This window comes from Triticum aestivum, chromosome 3B, assembly GCF_018294505.1.
Source record: "Triticum aestivum cultivar Chinese Spring chromosome 3B, IWGSC CS RefSeq v2.1, whole genome shotgun sequence".
Taxonomy (NCBI): Eukaryota; Viridiplantae; Streptophyta; class Magnoliopsida; order Poales; family Poaceae; genus Triticum; species Triticum aestivum.
In genome coordinates, this window is record NC_057801.1 from 392,106,476 (window position 1) to 392,127,415 (window position 20,940).

The following is a 20,940-nucleotide window of genomic DNA, read 5'->3' on the forward strand; positions in this document are numbered from 1 at the left end:
TTTTTTTCTCGGATTTTCCGCGATTATTTTCGATCGCGATTTCTGATCCGATTTTTGTTCTAGTATACCTTTTCGCTCGTTTATCGGAATCAGGCGATTCAAGCGCCTAGAGTGTCGTCTCGAAACCCACTTTCCGTTTAACCCACTCAAACAAGTTTTTGCTACTGTCAAATATGACTTAGGTCCAGATTAGTAAATGAAGCTTGTTCTTTCGCCGTTTGAGTTTCGTTGCTTCGTTTGATTTGATTCTTTTTGCAAACCGGAGTTCTTTAGTTTAACTTTCTGGTTAGATCTCTTATCTGAGTTTTACCTATGCATTATATGAGTGCTTATTGTATGCTTGTTTGTTTGCGATAGAGTAACCGGAGTGCGCAGCGTGCTACTATGAGTCTCTAGGTTTCACGGATCATCAGCAAGGCAAGTAACACTTTGATCATACCTCTTTATTACCCAGTTTTATTGCATTAGATCAATCCTCAAACAATTGCATGATTTGGATCTGATTTAATATGTGGGTTTTGGGAAGTAGATGAGGTAGTACCTATTACTTGTTTTATTATCAAACCTTTGGGAGTTACTTCTACGTTTGCTTATATTGCTATGCTATGCTAGTAGACGTGGATTGGGGAGTGTATCCATGACAGATGTTAGATTCTTAATTAATGGTTTACATAAGGTAGAAACTTTAATACACATCTGGGTGGATTGAGGCACCTGGGGAACCCAGTGTTGCCTGTATTTTTGGAAATCCCTGGGTACCGTGTGATTCTCCTATGGACCGCCACCCAGGCTCAAAGAGATGATGAGATTATTCATGCTAGAAACTTCCGTGTGCGGGATGTAGGTTGGTACTGTCTATGGGCTCTAGCATAGTTGAGTATGATGTGTGACCTCTTTCAGTGGTAGACTAGCAGATGTACGGGATGTAGGTTGGTAGTGTCTACCCAGAGTAAAGAGTTAACGCTTCTGAAAGACTGTGTCTCGGTCATCCGTTTCTCAAACGCCATGTAGTGCGAGAAGTCCAACGGAGGAGATCGAGTCTTGCGGGGAAAAGTGCGCAAACCTCTGTAGAGTGTATAAACTAATCATGGTTAGCCGTGTCCCCGGCTATGGACGTTTTGAGTATCTAGTACCTGGATTATCATTTGAATCTCATCATGTTACTTAATTTAATTTTGTTGGGTTAATGATGATGCTTAATTGGGATTGAGTTGGAGGAACCTTCTCAATGTTTAACAACCACCATGATAGTTAAATAAAATTTATTCCTTTGTTGTAGGAAAAAATTGGCTTTATGCAAAACTGTAACCATAGAGCTTTTCACCAACCATATATGCATGTAGTATAGCATTATTCTGTTCATTACGCTCTATGTGTTACATTGCCAGCATATTCCATGTGCTGGCCCATTTTCGGGCTGCAACGTTCATGTTGCAGACTTTTTAGACGACGAGTAAGGTGCCTTAGGTCGTGATCATTCACTCAGTGATGCCGTTGGAGTTGATGGACTCGCTTTATCTTCCAAGCCTTCCGCTGTTATCGTTATTAGATGGCCTTAAGCCATATTTATTGTAATAAGTTCTCCTTTGAGACATTCGATGTAATAAGTGTGTGATTGCTACTCATTTATAAATCCTTCAAGTACTGTGTGTGTCAGCATTACCGATCCAGGGATGACACTAATGCACAGAGATCAGACTGTTTGAGGTCTGGTCGCTACAACATCTAATCATGCCAGTTTGTAATTCCTGATAATATTCCTCCACATAATTTTTTCCTTGTCTTAAACACTGCAAATTTTGATGAAGTTCACGTTGATAATATTGTGGAACCTAACGAGTAAACATAGCAGTTTTCAAAGCAGCCCAAGTAGTTGGGATATTATCATGATATAATCTGCAATGTTCAGACCACCAAATAGAAGCAATACTAGTGAATTCACAAACAGCAACAGCTACACATGAACAACTTGGTGTCAATTGTCTTCTCAATGCCATCTATCTGCTCCATCACCTGTCCAAAGCTGCTCATCACGTCTTACACCTGTTCACCCAACATTTATTGAACTTTATCATGTAGTTCCTTCTTTGTCATGTTCTTCCAGTCCAACTCGTTCGCTTTTGATCCTATCATGGTTAGCAGCAATAGAAACACACAAGAATATGTCCTATAGACTACTAATAGGATGTTGTGTGGTGGAAAGTCAGAAATTCGTCAAGCTAATCACAAATTCTTACCCGTTCTTACCAAGGAACAGGTGTTGATCAGCAACCGTTGTAGTCAAAACACCTTAAAGCTTGGAAAGAGCGATTGCCAGGTGGTGTCAAACACACGATGTAGATGATATGTGGAACTGGGAAGGCTTAATATATTGTAGAAAAAGGGTCAACAATAATAAATTCATATATGAAAAGTTGAATAAACGCTTAAGCTGGTAATGTGCTGGTCCTAGGCTAGAATGTGCTAGAGACGAGAAGCTAGAACACTAACAAAATCATGGGGATGCACGTAAACAAGCAAGAAGCACACTGCGTATCTCTTTTTTATGCTCTTTTTTCAAATTTTCCCCTCATTTTTTTGCTCCACAAATTTTTTTTGAAGTCTACAAATGGTCTAAAAACTTCCTAGCCAGAATTTTCCAGACTTGTTTTTTTTAAACTAGAACTATTTCTCTTCTACGGGTGGCATAGAAGTTGAAGAGTCCGACTTGGTCACGACACGTACTAGGATGTGATCTAGATATCAATAACAAAGAAACGAATACCAGACTCAGACTAGAAATGGTGGCGGAGATGAATCTGGGGGATCTCAGACTAGTGGTGGATATGTATCTGGTGGAACTCGGACAAGTAGCGGATATATGTTGGAGGTGGACTCGGATAGGTGTGATGGCGGCGGATATGTGGTGTCATATATGGACTCGGATTGGTGACAGATATGTGGTGGTGGTATGGACTAGAATTGGCGGTGAATATGTGGTGGCGTATATGGACTCAGATTGGTGGCAGACATGTTGTGGTGGTATATGGCAGCAACGATGAAGATGGTGTGCTGGCGGCGTGACAAACTGTGAACAGAACTAGAAACTCTAAAGGACTAGACGCTAAGACCAGCAACCTAGAAATATGATACCACTTGATAGAGACAAAGGTGTATCGATGTTTCGATGAGAGGTAGCTATCATTTTTGGTGGAAGTCGACTTTGACGATCCGAGTATGAATGTGTGAAGACATGGCGCCTTAGAAATTGCTAAACCAACTCCGAGAGGTTATTGACCACACTGGAGCACGATCAACTTGACCACGAGGGTCTATCTCCTGCAAGCAAATGAAGAACAAGCAAGAAACTGCGATTGCAATCTGGATATTTCGGATTTAAGAGGAAAGCTTTATTGATCGTGGTGGGGGTTTCGTGACGTCTTGGTCTGGTCAATGAACACAAACGAAGGATGTGAGTTGTACCTATGAAGGACTTCAATCTAAACAAAACTCAAGTCTAAAATGATGCCCTAAGGGTTGTTTTTATAGGGAGACAAAGGGGAATTTTGTCCACCCTTGGCAAGGTGGGACTAAATTTTGTCCTAACTCGTTTTCCCTATTAATACGAACTGTAAAAACAACCTATTGAGTGTATGTCAAAATTACATGGGCCTGACCCAAAAATAAGGTGGCGCGACACCTATATTAAGCTATGGACGAAATTTATGGAAGGCCATCTTGTATATTTCATCCATGTCCTTTGTATGTCATCATGGTGGCTCCAAAGTGCTGAAAACTCCACCTGAAACTCTGTTCTTGTTCCCCTTGCACGCACCATCATATACATGCGTGCTCAAGCTCCAACGTTCATCCTTCTTGTCCATGATGTCTCCTTCATTTGTAAGCAAAACAAATGTATCGAATTTAAGCAGCACCATATTCTCACGAACATTAGAATCATTACCAAGAAACAAAAGTACCAGGTAATTTAATTGGCGCGCACTAGTAATTGTTCCAGTATGTGTAGCAGGAGGGGTTGTGGTGTAGCAATATTAGTGATGTTCTCATCATCCTCACAACCATCGCCACCATCTAGAACCCCACTGAGGTGTGGAACACAATCCAAGGGCAATGTTCACTTTCGAGAAGAAGGCTGAGGTGCCAAACACCGGAATTTCCCTAACCAGTGCTTGCAGGGACAACTTTGGTGTGGCAGAATATCTCAACAAGGTGAAGGCACTTACCGATGAAATGTCCAGTGTTGACATTCCCCTGTCGTTGATTAGATTGTATCCTATATTCTCGCAGGTTTGCACCTTGATTGCAGCCATGGGATGTCTACTATGCAACATTTCTTCTTGTAGACTCATGTTGGGCCTCCAAGCGCAAAGTTTTGTAGGACAGTAGCAAATTTCCCTCAAGTGGATGACCTAAGGTTTATCAATACGTGGGAGGCATAGGATGAAGATGGTCTCTCTCAAACAACCCTGCAACCAAATAACAAAGAGTCTCTTGTGTCCCTAACACACCCAATACAATGGTAAATTGTATAGGTGCACTAGTTCGGCGAAGAGATGGTGATACAAGTGTAATATGGTTAGTAGATATAGGTTTTTGTAATCTGAAAATATAAAAACAGCAATGTAATTAGTAACGAAAGTGAGCAAAAACGGTATTGCAATGCTTGAAAACAAGACCTAGGGTTCATACTTTGACTAGTGCGAGTTCTCTCAACAATGATAACATAATTAAATCATATGGCAACCCTCAACATGCAACAAAGAATCACTCCAAAGTTTCAATCGAAGAATGTAGGATGAAAACATGCATCCACCCTTATGCATAGATTACCCCAATGTCACCTCGGGAATCCGTGAGTTGAGTGCCAAAACATACATCAAGTGAATCAATAGAACATCCCATTGTCACCACAAATATCCCATCGCAAGAAATACAGCAAGTGTTCTCAAATCTAATACTTGATCCAACATAATGAAACCTCAAAGAGCAAGACTCAATTCATCACAAGAAGATAGAGGGGGAGAAACACCATATGATCCAACTATAGTAACAAAGCTCGCGGTACATCAAGATCGTGCCAAATCAAGAACACGAGAGAGAGAGAGAGAGAGAGAGAGAGAGAGAGATCAAACACATAGGTACTAGTACATACCCTCAGCCCCGAGGGTGAACTACTCCCTCCTCATCGTGGAGGCCGCAGGGATGATGAAGATGGCCTCCGGTGATGATTTGCCCCTCCAGCAGGGTGCCGGAACGGGCTCGCGATTGTTTTTTCATGGCTAAGGAGGCTTGCGATAGCGGAACTTCCCATCTAGGGTTCTTGTGAGATGTTTGGGTATTTATAAGAATTTTTGGCATCGGTCTCACGTCAAGGGGGTGCCTGAGGGCCCCACAAGTCGAGAGCTAGCGTCCTAGGGGGTAGGGCGCGCCCCCTAGCTTGTGGCCACCTCGTTCACTCCCTGGTCTAGCTCCGGTGCTTCAGGAGTCTCTTTTGATCCATAAAAAAATCATCGTTAATTTTCAGCCAATTCCGAGAACCTTTATTTCTGCACAAAAAATGACACCACGGCAATTCTGCTGAAAACGGCGTCAGTCTGGGTTAGTTCTAATAAAATCATACCAAAACCATATAAAATTGTTGCAAACATGGCATGAGTACTTCACAAATCATAGATATGTTGGAGATGTATCAGCATCCTCGAGCTTAGTTCCCGCTCGTCCTCGTGTAGGTAAATGATAAAAGAAATAATTTATGAAGTGTGATTGCTACCTAGCATATTGATCAATGTAATATTTCTTCTCATTGTAGCATGAATATTCAGATCCATAAGATTCAATATAAAAGTTTAATATTGACATAAAAATAATAATACTTCAAGCATACTAATAAAGCAATCATGTCTTCTCAAAATATCATGGCCAAAGAAAGTTATCCCTACAAAATCATATAGTCTGGTCATGCTCTATATTCATCACACAAAGTATTTTATCATGCACAACTCCGATGACAAGCCAAGCAATTGTTTTCATATTTTTAATCTTCTCAACCTTTTTCAACTTTCACGCAATACATGAGCGTGAGCCATGGATATAGCACTATAGGTGGAATAGAGTATGGTGGAGTTGTGGAGAAGACAAAAAGGAAGATAGTCTCACATCAACTAGGCGAATCAATGGGCTATTGAGATGCCTATCAATTGACATCGATGCAAGTGAGTAGGGATTGCCATGCAACAGATGCACTAGAGCTATAAGTGTATGAAATCTCGAAAGATAACTAAGTGGGTGTGCATCCGACTTGCTTGCTCACGAAGACCTAGGGCAAATTTAAGGAATCCCATCATTGGAATATACAAGCCAAGTTCTATAATGAAAAATTCCGACTAGTAATATATGAAAGTGAAAACATAGGTGTCGGTGTCAAAACTGGCGGATCTCGGGTAGGGGGTCCCGGACTGTGCGTCTAAGGCTAATGGTAACAGGAGGCAGGGGACACAATGTTTACCCAGGTTCGGGCCCTCTCTATGGAGGTAATACCCTACTTCCTGCTTGATTGATCTTGATGAATATGAGTATTACAAGAGTTGATGTACCGCGAGATTGTAATGGCTAAACCCTAGAAGTCTAGCCTAAGAGATTATGATTGTTGTGGCTGAACCCTAGAAGTCTAAACCCTCGAGTTTATATAGACACCGGGAGGGGCTAGGGTTATAAAAAGTCGGTTATAGAGAAAGGAATCTACATATCTGAATCGCCAAGCTTGCCTTCCACGCAAAGGAGAGTCCCATCCGGACACGGGACGAAGTCTTCTATCTTGTATCTTCATAGTCCAACAGTCCGGCCAAAGTATATAGTCTGGCTGTCCCAGGACTCCCTCAGTAGCCCCTGAACCAGGCTTCAATGATGATGAGTCCGGCGCGCAGATTGTCTTCGGCATTGCAAGGCGGGTTCCTTCTCCGAATACTTCAAAGTAAATTTCGAACACAAGAATCGTGTCCAGCTCTGCAAAACAAATTCCACACGCACCCGCAGAGAAGATAATATTTCACGAGTCCAATCCGCTGACAATTTTGGTGGCATGATATTACGTCATCACCCGACCATTATTTTGAATCGTTTTCCAGCCTGCACCCTCCATGTTCCGAGAGGCGGTTTTTATTGGCACGTCTTATCAAGGCGGAGATCATGTCCTCTTATTGCGGGATTTTCATCAACACCGGCATGGGTAACCCAACCGTTCTGTTGGTATGTTTCCTTGGGAATAGGCATGTTTTAAGGCCGCGGAGGGGACGTTTGATATTCGTCGCCTTTATAAAGGGGTTAAGGCCTGTCCTCTTTCTTCCATGCTAGTTCTTCCTTCTACCTCCCACCTCAAGTTCCAACACTCAAGGGTCAATCCAGGCGCTTTGAGCCTCCAGCCATGTCCAGACCCAGCCTTGAAGGCCGGTGGATGGCCTCTTCTGTCATAGAGGAAGATATCTCGAAGCTCAGGAAGGCAAGATACTTGACCGTGGAAATTTACCACAGGATTCCTGCTCAAGGGCAAATTATTCCTACTCCCAGATCCAATGAGAGGGTCGTGTTCATCTCCCACTTCCTCCGAGGGCTTGGGTTTTCTCTCCATCCCTTTGTTCGAGGGCTTATGTTTTATTACAGGCTAGATTTCCATGATCTAGCTCCGAACTCCTTCCTTCACATCTCGGCGTTTATAACCACGTGTAAGGCCTTCCTCCGTATCTCCCCACACTTCGGCTTATGGCTCAAGACCTTTAGCATGAAACCAAAAGTAATCGGCGGGAAACAAACGGAGTGTGGAGGTGCCTCAATAAGAAAACTCACCACTTCCCCCTGGCCAAAGGGCTCCTTCGCAGAATCTTCTGATCTATGGCAACGGGAGTGGTTTTACATTACCGAACCTCGTGGTACAAAGCGGATGGCTGCACCTGCGTTTCGATCTGGCCCTCCGCTTCAGCTGGCATCATGGGTCAACAAGGGGTTGGACTGGGGTTCCGCTAATGGAGTGTAGACATTGCAAAGTCGTATTTGGAGCCTCATTAAGTTGGGCACCGACCTCACCAATATCGTCCAAGTAATGCTAGTCCGCCGGATTCTTCCGTGCCAGAGGCGTCCTCTCCGCATGTGGGAGTTCAATCCGGAAGGCCCACGGACCCTTCAGCACTTCTCCGGCATAATGCTCAGAGAGATGTGGAAATTTTTCTTCGGCACACGAAAACAGTGGCCGGATACAATAGAAGACCTTGGTCTTGACTGCAATCATCCAGATACTCCGGTAAGTACTCGACTCCTGAACATGGTTCAGTTATATTACTCATAACAATGTATTGATAAAACTCCACTCGGCCAGGGTTGGCTGAAGAAGGCGGAGAGAATCAGGTGTCCGGCTCCTCTTCCCGAAGACTATGCCGATCCGGTGCTAACAAGGATGCTGGCTCCGACGCCACATCAAGTGCCGGTGGGGGGAGATAAGGAAGAGAGCGAAGAGGCCCAAGGCGGCCTTCATTCTGGAGACACACCAGGCAATTTATCCGGAGAGACCGGAACTTCCACTTCCAAAAGTGGAAGGGAAGGGCAAGCTGACATCCCTTCTCCTCATGGGAAGAAGCGGACCACCTCCGAAGACTTGGAGAGAGAAGCTTCTAAGCGGGGGAGGACATCCCAGTCAGGGGATGACGCTGACACGCAGTCACCTCATAAAGATGAGCCCCTAGCCAGATAGTAAGTGAACCAGGGAGTTTTAAACATATCCCGTTCTTTCCTGGCCGTAGGGGTAACAATTTAAACACATATATTTGCATTCCGGCACACAACCTTCCTCAACAGTCCTCCTCTTCGGGGGATCTTCTTCTGGAGATGATGGAGAGCGAGACACCTCCACAGATTTCCCTTCCTGATAAGGCAGACGACGCGGAGGTGTCGTCCCGGAGGATCTTTCCCCATCAACGAGTGGCGCAAGCCCGGGGCCGAAGGTAACACTTCAGCCGCCCAGTGTCCGGGGCGTGCGGCCCCTATAGGGAACAAGAAAGGTCCCAGACTATCCAATGTCCAAGGGACGACGCTATCTGTTCCTGATCTGGAGGTACTGGATACATTGATGGACATGCGACATGCTTCTGTGTCAGAGGAACATCGTACCTTGATGGGTACGGTGTTTGAAAGTGTTCGGTCTGTGAAAAGCGTATTGAATGGAGCCTTTACGAGCCTACTGAGAGGCTTCGAGGTACGTAGTGTAACTTCAATTGTATTGCAAGTGCAAATTGCACATGTGTATAGATAGTAGCCCCTGAGACTCTGGTTGACATCAAAAGGATGCGACCAGAGGATCAAATATATGCCCAAGAGATGATCTAACTAATTGAAACATAGGTTGTTACATCCGTGGGGACTGCCCAAGCTACCAAGGTAGCACATCTAAAGTAGAAATTTGATGTGGCGGATGATGATACCACGCTTATTGTCATGGAATTGTCACGGCAGATGTCCTCTTGCAAGGACTTAGTTGTGGAGCCATCGCAACTAGGAAGCTTAAAGGGGTTATCGGGACAAAGGACACGAGAGATTTATACTAGTTCGGCCCCTTACGGTGAAGGTAAGGCCTACATCTAGTTGGGTTGGTATTGCTTGACGTTTCGATGACCAGGGAGCGAGATATGCTATGCCCGGTTCTCGATGAGTTGTTTCTTGCCCTAAACCGCCAGCGGGTCGTCCCCTTATATACACGGGTGGATGCCGTGCGGCCTACAGAGTCCCGGCCGGCTCATAGGCAGTGTCCGGCTCGGTGACTAGTTAATTCTACCTTATGTTACAATTCATGTCATCATGGCGGTTTATCACTATGGGCCTTAAGCCGCCTGCGGGCCTTGGCCCTTTATTGAACTGCCATCTTCATGCTTGGTCTTGGGCTTCTTTCTGGTGAGTCTTCTTTGCGTAACCCGGCCCCTCCTGGACGGCTTACACAAATAGTTATATCCCCAACATTAGGCCCCAGATTGATTTGAACCGGTTCATGTCAATCTTAAAAATACCTTAAGAAACGGACCTTCAACCTTCTGCCTGTGCAAAGGTTTTTAACCCTCCATGACATCATCTTCTGGATCTGCATTACCTCGTCGTGACGTCATCTTACTTAAATTCATATTTTACTCCGCCATATCCTCCAACGGATCTTTGCTTTTATTAACCGTTCCGAAAACCGAGGCATCGGGGCTGCTGGATAATGATGTTTAGTCTCCTCGTTTGTCGCGCCGTCTCAGTCAGTCTTCCCTTATAAATAGGCATGACCTAGGTCTTCCATTCTCCCCCTTCGTTCGTCTTCTTCCTCTCGCTGTCTCTCTGCTGCTTAGAGCTTCGCCGCCATCGCCACCGCTTCCTCGTCTTCACCAACTCAGGCCGCTACATCAACCTGACTTTGACCATGAAAAACGCGACGGACCTCCGCAGCAACTCTGCATCTGTAAGTTTCTTCCACCCTGTTCCTCAGATTTGCATTAAGATTTTCAAGTTCGTCGGTGTTCATCACCGTCCATTATGAACCCTTGATAGATTCCACCTCCGACGTCTCTTTCTGATCTTAAGACAGTATAAACCGCTGCGATAGTTGTTTCGCACTCATTTCGAATGCAAATAGATCCCTTTTCGCTTGCAGATAGGCCTCCTTCAAGTTTATAAACTCATCTGCACTGGTTTCTAGGTTTAGAAATATTTCCTTTTCTGCACACCCGTTTGATCCAAATTAATCTCTGCCAGTTGCGAAACTTGTTTGTGCGACACTTAGGCAAAAATTTGTTTCTGTTAGGCCAATTTAACTCTAGCGGCTCTCATTGTCGGCTTAAAATAGACAATGTTAATCGTCAGCCTTGCCAGCTCCTGGCGGCTTAAAATAACTTAACTGTTACTGATTCCCATAGTGGCTTTAGATAACCAGATATAATTAGCCATATGTCATTAGGCCCCGTCTTAAGCCGCCATTTTGAATAGACTTAAAAATACTTTCGTTCCAGGTTAAAATTGAACCGGAGCTTCTTATTTTGTCATAGGCTTCCACTTACGTCATGGCACCTAAGGCAACCAAGGCTCCTGTGACCTGTAATTGGGTCCAATCCACTGTCTAAGCAAATTGTCTGAATTTGTGAAGTCTGGCCATCTACCCAAGAAGGAGGTCATGTTTTATCGTGCCCCTGACCCGTCCGAGGAGAAACCTCAGCCCAAGGAAGGGGAGGTGATAGTTTTTACGGATCATATGAGCCGGGGATTTGCTCCACCCGGTTCAAAATTCTTCAGGGATGTTTTGCATTTCTTTGACCTCAGACCTCAAGACATTGGACCCAATTCCGTGTCAAATATCTGCAACTTCCAAGTTTTCTGCAAAGTGTACCTGGGAGAAGAGCCCAATCTACTTTTGTTCAGAGAGCTATTCTATTTAAACCGGCAGAATGAACGTGCCAACGGGCCCAGTCTAGAACTCGGTGGCATCTCAATTCAGCGACGGAGAGACTGCCTCTTTCCTTATGCCGAACTGCCCAGCCACCCAAAGGACTGGAACCAGACGTGGTTTTATTGCCAGGACACTTCTCCGGCTGACGAGAACCCTCTGCCCGGCTTTCGCGCTCTGCACCTTGAATCAAATCACCCACTGCCGGATAAGCTAACCGCTGTTGAACGTCTATCACTTGCCCCTACCATCAAGAAGATCAAAGCCCTCTTAGGTAATGGCTTGAAAGGTATTGATTTGGTGCGAGTCTGGATCTCCTAGCGGGTGATCCCGTTAAGCCGCCGCCCCGGCTTAATGTGCTCTTACACCGGCAAAACGGATGACCCGTTGCGCCACAGTCCTGAAGACTTACCAGATGATATGATTGAAGTTACGACACAGACCTTGTTGAAAGAAGGCACGGTGACTAGTAATGCCTTTGGCTTACTTCCCTTCTGCAAGAAGAACCCGGCCCCGGCAGTAAGTCATCAACCTCAATGGATACTCTTTACTATGTTACACCTTGCTTTTACTCATAACCCCTTATCGTTTTTTACAGGCCGATGACAACTTCTGGAAGGTCAAGTATGACCATGAGGCGGCCAAACAAGCCAGAGCGGCAAAAAGAGCCGAAAGGAAAGCCGCCAAGACTAGAACTTCGAAGAAGAGGAAGCCAAGCGCTTCAGATATGTTTAAACTTGACGATACTGATGACGATGAAGAAGAGGTAACTTCTAACTCCATTGACTCTTTCTCATCACCTTACTGACATTAAATCTTTCCAGGAAGACACGGGGAACAGCCGAGCCATCGAGGAAGAGGTAACTATAATCTCCTCCGACTCTGACCCCCTGCTGCGTCAGAAAATTCGAAGAGTAACCCAGAAAGTAAGATTTTCACATCCTTTGGCTTACCAAGATCCTCAATTTCTTTTAAAGCAACAGCAATTGGAAAGCCGGAGGCAGACCCGGACCAGCAAGGATGTAGAGCTCTCCTCCGGCTTACCTGACGTAATCAGGAAGCGTCGGACTGAGGTTATTTCTGATTTTACGTTCTGTTTTACCTTTGGCGGGTTTAATTCGTCAACCTCTCAATTCATCTGACTCCGATTATCAGGATACCTCTCCTTCCTCCGGCGAGTCTATGCAATCTAACATGCCGGCTTTCAAAACTGCCCCCGGGTAACGTAATTTTGTTTACCTTATGTTGTACCTTACCCATGCCTTTGTACTCATCCTTTTGCCTTTGTCCACAGCGTACAAGTGAAAACCAGTAAGAGGGCAAAAAAGAGTAAGCCGTCCCAAGACCCGGTCGCGACTGAACGGGAGCTTGGTACGGCTGCTCCTGATAGTTCTACCCATCAGCCGCCGCCTGATCCAGCTTATGACATTCCAGCACCAACCTCTGATCCACCCGCCGAAGATATTCTCAACAGCTCTGATAACCCGGAAGCTCCTGGCCCGGCCAAGACAATTGATCCGGAAGTTGAGATTCTGAAGACTCAATTTGTTGAACCAGGGAGGCCCACTGTCCTTGCCAAGTGCTCTGCTAAGGAGGAGCTTCTGGAACGCCGAAAGGCTAAGCTAGTCATTGCTGACTATACTCATTTAAGCATTGGAGATGTAGTCTCTAGCTATCTTAATCAAGTACATAGCAGCCGTGACCTGGAAATTGACATGGTGAAGCAAATACAGCAAAAATCTGAGGTATAACCTATGCTACTTTTCTGAATCATACTTACTGTATCAGCCCCCAAGTCTATTGCTTATGAATAAATATGCTGTAGACTTAGAAAACTGCTTAGTACTGCTTTTTCCGGTTTAGAAAGAAGATATTTAACCCGGTTGTAACATGGTACCTTGAACTTGCGATACACATTAGCCCCCAAGTGTCAAGTATCTTTGCTTGCAAAGTGCTTGGGACTTAGTTTCCATGAGCCGGCATTGTAAGTTAAAATTCTTCAGCATACATTAGCCCCCAAGTGCCAAGTATCTTTGCTTGCAAAGTGCTTGGGACTTAATGTTATCTTACCATGATTCTGACTATAACCCGGTATCAATGCAGGCCACCATAAGTCAATTTGAGTCAGAGATTGCTGACCTGAAGAGCCGTCTGACGGCTCAAGAACTTGAAATTCAAAAGGCCAACTCCAAATTTGAATTCAGCGTCTCTGAACAAGAGAAGTTGAAGAAGAATTTTGAGGCGGAGAAGAAAATCTGGGCTGATGAAAAGGCTTCACTGGTGACCCGGGCCGAGACGGCAGAGGCATTGCTTGCAGAAGCAACAGTGAAGCTGTCCGGCTTAAAGCGCCAGATATCTCAAATGGTCTCAGCAATCTTTGGTAAGCTACTCATATAAACTTTAAACTTTGCAAACCTTCTTTCAATGATTACTTCAATTGTCACATCCGGCTCACCTTATGTTTAATAATGCAGGTCCCAGGAGCACAAACCTCAAACAGAACATGTTGATCAAGCTGAAGGCGGTTTATACTCTGGTGGAACAGCTTTACACCGGGTCACAACGTGCTTTGGCCGTTGTAGCTTTATCAAATGATGTTCCTCACCTCCTGCAAGACGTGCTGAAGCGGCTTGCTGTACTACCTCAACGGGTCCAAGATCTAAGGCGGGCGTCTGCAAGAGCCGGGGCCATAGCCGCGTTAAGCCGGGCGAAAGCATGGATTCCAGAACTAGACCCGGCCGACCTCCCTCTTGGATACCCGAGTTTGAAAGAGGATGGGACCGTATTTGACGAACATGATTTCACCGCCTGCGTCAAAGATATACGCCCCGTGGCTACTCTTATTGGGAACGATACTGATCTTACCAAGCATCAGCCGGGCTATGATAGTGAAAACCGGAGAATTCCAACACCTCACTATGATGAAGTCAACCTGATCCCTCCAACTCGTAAGCATACCTTTGCCCCTGAGTGGACCCGGCCGGTTTAATAGATGATGAAGCTGAGTTTGAAGCCTTGAGTGGCATTGATTGGGCCTCGTCAACCTTCCAGGACAGGGCAGCCGATGGAGAAGCGGAGAAGGATAACCTGGATTCTTCAAGCCCACCAAAGGAATGAACCGCCAGGCATTTATGACTTTGCGAAAACAATGCTTCATTATTCAGACTCGGGGAGTCTTGTAATAGGGTAGAAAAACCTCTCATTTTTGTCATGCCTTCGCGCATGTTTATGGCGCTTAATACTTCCGTAAGCCGCCATCGGTATATACTTCCAACTTATGTTGATCTTTTATTTCCTTGATGTTAAAAACTTGCTTGCATTATCCTGCATATAAAACAAGTAAAATTCCCTTGGCGATTTATCGCATCAAGGGTCACATACGGTATTGATAACTCGGAGCACGAACCAAAACATCATATAAAGGCCGGTTTATGATTATATTTGTTAAATATGATCACAATAGTATACCTGCGATCATTTTGGTAATCTCGTCGGTTTAAGTGACTTTAACTCCTGAAAGTTGGCACATATGATGTTCACCTGGCCTTTAACAACTAAAGTGACAAATATTAACTCAGTGGAACAAGAACTCCATAGTGCTTTCAGAAAAGGCCTCACGATAGTCAAACATTTACACTTACAAAATATGATGAATAATAAACAAAATTTAAAAGGCCTCTGATTCGAATACGATCAGTGAACCGTTCCAAAGGGGTTAAGCTAAGATTCGAATACGATCATATAGCCCCCAGTGGCTTTGGCGATGCTGATCAAGTGGGTATCAACAGCTATGTTCTCTTTGGTTCGAATACGACCTATGTTTGAACAGGAAGCCCCCAAGTGACCATAAGAGTTGTTTAATGACGCTGATTCGAATATGATCCATGTCAGACCCAAAGGGGTTAAGCTATGATTCAAATATGATCAAGAAGCCCCCAAGTGGGTTTGGCAGTATGCCGATCAAGTGGGTATCGACAGCTATGTTCTCTTTGGTTCGAATACGACCTATGTTTGAATAGGAAGCCCCCAAGTGATCATGGCTAGATTCAGATATGATCATAAGCCGGACCAAAGGGAAAGCCGGATTCAGATATGATCCGCTCCCTGTTGGTTGTTTCCACCACCTGGTAAAGAAAATGTATAAACCTTTGAGGGTGAAAGGAAAAGAGGTCCTGCTTTATTGCTTTATATAATATATACATTGTCAAAATATATACATCTTGAGAGCCGGTGGCTCAAGTATAGTAAGGCCGAAGATGGGCGATATTCCACGGCCGGCGGGTCTCCTCCTCCGACTTACGTGAGTCTTTGTGCTCTCGAACATCGATAAGGTAGTATGACCCGTTGTTCAGATTCTTGCTGACCACAAAGGGTCCTTCCCAAGGAGGGGATAGCTTGTGCATATCAGACTGATCCTGGATGAGCCGGAGCACTAAGTCGCCTTCCTGAAAGGTTCTGCTTCTAACCCGGCGGCTGTGATAGCGGCGCAGGTCTTGCTGGTAAATCGCCGAGCGGGCTATTGCCAAGTCTCGCTCCTCATCCAACAAGTCAAGTGCATCCTGACGAGCTTTTTCGTTATCAGCCTCAACGTAAGCCGCCACGCGGGGTGAATCGTGCCGGATGTCACTTGGCAGGACTGCCTCTGCTCCATACACCATGAAGAAAGGTGTGTAACCTGTAGATCTGTTAGGCGTAGTGTTGATGCTCCACAGTACAAAGGGTAACTCCTCCACCCAACAACCCGGAGTCCGGTGTAAGGGGACAAAGAGCCGGGGCTTGATACCCTTCAGGATCTCCTGATTAGCTCTTTCTGCTTGACCATTGGATTGAGGATGAGCAACAGCCGAAACATCAAGCCGGATATGTTCTCGTTGACAGAACTCTTCCATGGCACCCTTGGAGAGATTAGTGCCATTATCAGTTATGATGCTGTGTGGAAAACCAAAACGAAAGATCACCTTTTTCATGAACTGAACCGCCGTGGCTCCATCACACTTAATGACCGGCTCTGCCTCAACCCACTTTGTAAACTTATCCACTGCCACCAGGAGGTGTGTCTTTTTATCCTTAGACCTCTTGAAAGGTCCAACCATGTCAAGCCCCCAGACTGCAAACGGCCAGGTAATGGGAATCATCCTCAACTCTTGAGCCGGAACATGAGCTCGTCGTGAGAATTTTTGACATCCGTCACATTTGCTGACTAGATCCTCCGCATCAGCATGAGCCGTCAGCCAATAGAAACCATGACGGAAAGCCTTGGCTACAAGAGATTTTGAGCCGGCATGATGACCACAATCTCCTTCATGGATCTCACGGAGTATCTCCTGACCCTTCGCAGGCGACACACAATGTTGAAACGCCCCAGTGACACTGCGGTGATGTAACTCACCATGAACAATCGTCATAGACTTGGACCGCCTGATGATTTGTCTCGCCAAGGTCTCATCCTCAGGTAACTCTCCCCGGGTCATATATGCCAAGTATGGCACTGTCTAATCCGGGATGACGTGAAGAGCTGCCACCAGCTGTGCCTCCGAGTCTGGCACTGCTAGTTCTTCCTCTGTAGGTACCTTGACAGAAGGATTATGCAAAACGTCGAGAAATGTGTTAGGCGGCACCGGCTTACGCTGAGATCCCAACCGGCTTAAAGCATCAGCCGCCTCATTCTTCCTTCGATCAATGTGCTCCACTTGATAACCTTTAAAGTGCCCAGCCACATCATCTACTTCACGACGGTAAGCCGCCATAAGGGGATCCTTGGAGTCCCACTTGCCTGACACCTGTTGAGCCACGAGATCTGAATCGCCCAAGCACCTTACCCGACTCAAATTCATCTCTTTGGCCATCCGGAGACCATGGAGTAAGGCCTCGTACTTAGCTACATTGTTAGTACAAGGAAACATAAGCCGGAGCACATAACAAAATTTTTCACCTCGAGGGGAAGTTAAAACAACTCCAGCCCCCGAGCCTTCTAACTGCCTGGACCCATCAAAGTGAATAGTCCAATATGTGTTATCCGGCTTCTCCTCAGGTGCCTGCAACTCTGTCCAATCATTGATAAAGTACACCAAGGCTTGAGATTTAATAGCAGTACGTGGCATGTACTTCAAACCATGAGGCCCAAGCTCAATAGCCCACTTGGCGACTCGTCCTGTGGCCTCCCTGTTCTGGATGATGTCTCCCAAGGGGGCAGAACTTACCACAGTTATAGGATGACTTTGGAAGTACTCCTTCAGCTTCCGGCTTGCCATAAACACTCCATAAACAAGTTTCTGCCAATGTGGATACCTTTGTTTAGACTCAATGAGCACCTCACTGATGTAGTAAACCGACCGTTGAACCGGATGCTCCTTGCCAGCCTCCTTATGCTCCACCATGATGGCAACACTGACGGCTCGTGAATTAGCAGCCACATACAACAACAACGACTCTTTATCAGTGGGAGCCGCAAGGACCGGTGGCTCAGACAACTGTTTCTTTAAATCTTCAAAGGCAATATCAGCAGCATCACTCCAGACAAAAGTGTCCATTTTCTTCATCATCTGATACAACGGTAGGGCCTTCTCACCTAACCGGCTTATGAACCGGCTTAAAGCAGCAACACGACCCGCCAGTCGCTGAACATCATTGATGCACACCGGTTTAGCCAGAGAGGTAATTGCCTTGATCTTCTCCGGATTAGCTTCAATGCCTCTGTTTGAGACCAGAAACCCAAGAGCTTGCCTGCAGGTACACCAAATACACACTTGGCCGGGTTAAGCATCATCTTATAAACCCGGAGATTATCAAAGGTCTCTTTCAGGTCAGATATCAAGGTTTCCTTCTCTCTGGACTTCACCATGATGTCATCCACATAAGCATGAACATTGCGCCCAATTTGATCGTGGAGATAGTTCTGTACACATCGCTGATAAGTCGCCTGAGCACTCTTGAGCCCAAATGGCATAGATACATAACAGAAGGCTCCAAATGGAGTGATGAAAGCCGTCTTCTCTTGGTCCTTAACTGCCATTTTGATCTGATGATAACCAGAGTAAGCATCCAAAAGCTCAAACACTTGCAACCCGCCGTAGCATCAATGATTTGATCAATACGGGGGAGAGCAAAGGGATCAGCCAGACAAGCCTTATTTAAGTGCGTGTAATCCACACACATCTGCCAGGTGCCGTTCTTCTTGAGCACAAGCACCGGGTTAGCCAACCACTCCGGGTGAAAAACTTCAACAATAAACCCAGCCGCTAAGAGCCGGACGACTTCCTCTCCAATAGCTTTCTCTCTCTCTTCATTGAACCGTCGAAGAAACTGTCTGACTGGCTTATACTTCGGATCAATATTGAGAGTGTCCCCAGCGGGTTCTCTCAGTACACCCGGCATGTCAGAAGGTTTCCATGCGAAGATGTCCTGGTTCTCACGGATGAACTCGATGAGCGCGCTTTCCTATTTAGGATCCAAATTGGCACTGATACTGAACTGCTTAGATGAATCACCTGGATTAAAATCCACAAGCTTGGTTTCAGCAGCCGACTTAAACTTCATCGCCGGGTCATGCTCGGTGGTTGGCTTCTTTAGAGAGGTCATATCCGCCGGGTCAACGTTGTCTTGATAAAACTTCAGTTCCTCTGCTGCACAAACAGACTCAGCATAAGCCACGTCGCCCTCCTCACATTCCAGGGCTACCTTTCGACTTCCATGCATGGTGATGGTGCCCTTGTGACCCGGCATCTTAAGCTGCAGATAGACATAAAACGGCCGTGCCATGAATTTGGCATAAGCCGGCCGTCCAAACAGAGAATGATATGGACTCCTGATTTTAACCACCTCAAACATTAATTTCTCAGCTCTAGAATCATACTCATCTCCAAAGGCCACTTCCAGTTCAATCTTGCCAACTAGGTAAGCAAACTTACCAGGAACCACTCCATGAAAAACAGTGTTGGACGTCTTCAAATTCTTATCAGTTAACCCCATGCGTCGAAAGGTCTCATAATAGAGGATATTGATGCTGCTACCCCCGTCCATGAGTACCTTAGTGAATTTATATCCACCAACCTGAGGTGCTACCACCAAGGCTAACTGACCTGGATTATCAACCCGGAGGGGGTGATCTTGCCTGCTCCAGACAATGGGCTGTTCTGACCACCTCAAATAATGGGGAACCGCCGGCTCAATAGAATTCACGGCCTTCTTATGAACCTTCTGATCACGTTTGCACAAGCTAGTGGTGAACACATGATACTGCCCACTATTTAGCTGCTTCGGATGGCTTTGATAACCCGATTGTTGTTGCTGTTGCTCTCCTTGACCAGAATGCTGTTGATTATAGCCGCCTTGATGACCCTGAAAGCCGGAACTTGAACCGCCGCCCGGGCCATGAAAGCCGCCAGCTCCCGAGCCGCCGCCCGACCCATGATTGCTATCAAACGTGTTGGAATTCTTAAAAGCCTTCATGATCGTGCAGTCTTTCCATAAGTGGGTGGCGGGTCGTTCTCGGGTGCCGTGCCTCGGGCAAGGCTCATTGAGTAGCTGCTCAAGAGATGGGCCTGACCCGCCAGATCGAGGGGGCGGTTTTCCCTTACGTCTCTGATTGTTACCCTGTGCATTGGCGTTGGCTATGAACTCCGGGTTACCCTCCGCCTTATGCTTATTGCCTCCTTGATTCATCGGGTTATGTTGCTGACCCTTTCCATTGCCATTCTTCTTTCCCTTCCCTATCTTTTCCTCATCGTACCCATATCGTTGCCATCAGCGTACCCATATCGTTGCAATCATGCTTAAGGCGCCCCAGTTTCTGTCTCAGTGGCTCAAAGCGGCAGTTCTTCTCCAACATGAGGACTGCAGAGCCGGCATCCATCTTACCAGACAAATGTATGATCTCCTTGACCCGGTGCACCCAATGAGTTGTGGATTCACCCTCCTCCTTCTTACAATTTGTCAAGTCCACAATCGACATGGATTGCTTGCAAGTGTCTTTGAAGTTCTGGATGAATCGGGCCTTTAGCTCTGCCCATGAATTAATGAAATTGGATGGCAAGCCCTTTAACCAAGACCGGGCCGTTCCATCCAACATCATGGTGAAGTACTTAGCCATTGCTACGTCGCTGACCTCCAACAGCTCCATGGCCATCTCATAACTTTCAATCCACGCTCCGGGCTGTAAGTCGGTCATGTAATTCGGCACCTTTCGAGGTCCCTTGAAGTCCTTGGTTAGGCGTACATTACGCAGAGCTGACACCAAACAAGGAACACCACCGGTTCTAGTAGCCACTCCCGTCTCAACGGAAGTTGTCAGATACTCTGGGAAATCTTGATGAGCCGTCTGTTGAGCCGCTAGCTGAGCCGCCCATTTGTTCTCCTGACGTATTCGGTCTTGTACCGGGTTATAGCCACCGGGCTGGTTACGGTGCTGGGCGTTGCTTGACAAAGCTTCTGACTCCATGTGCCTGCTGTAACTTGGACTCTAGTTTTGACGAGGCGGTGATAACCAAGGTGGA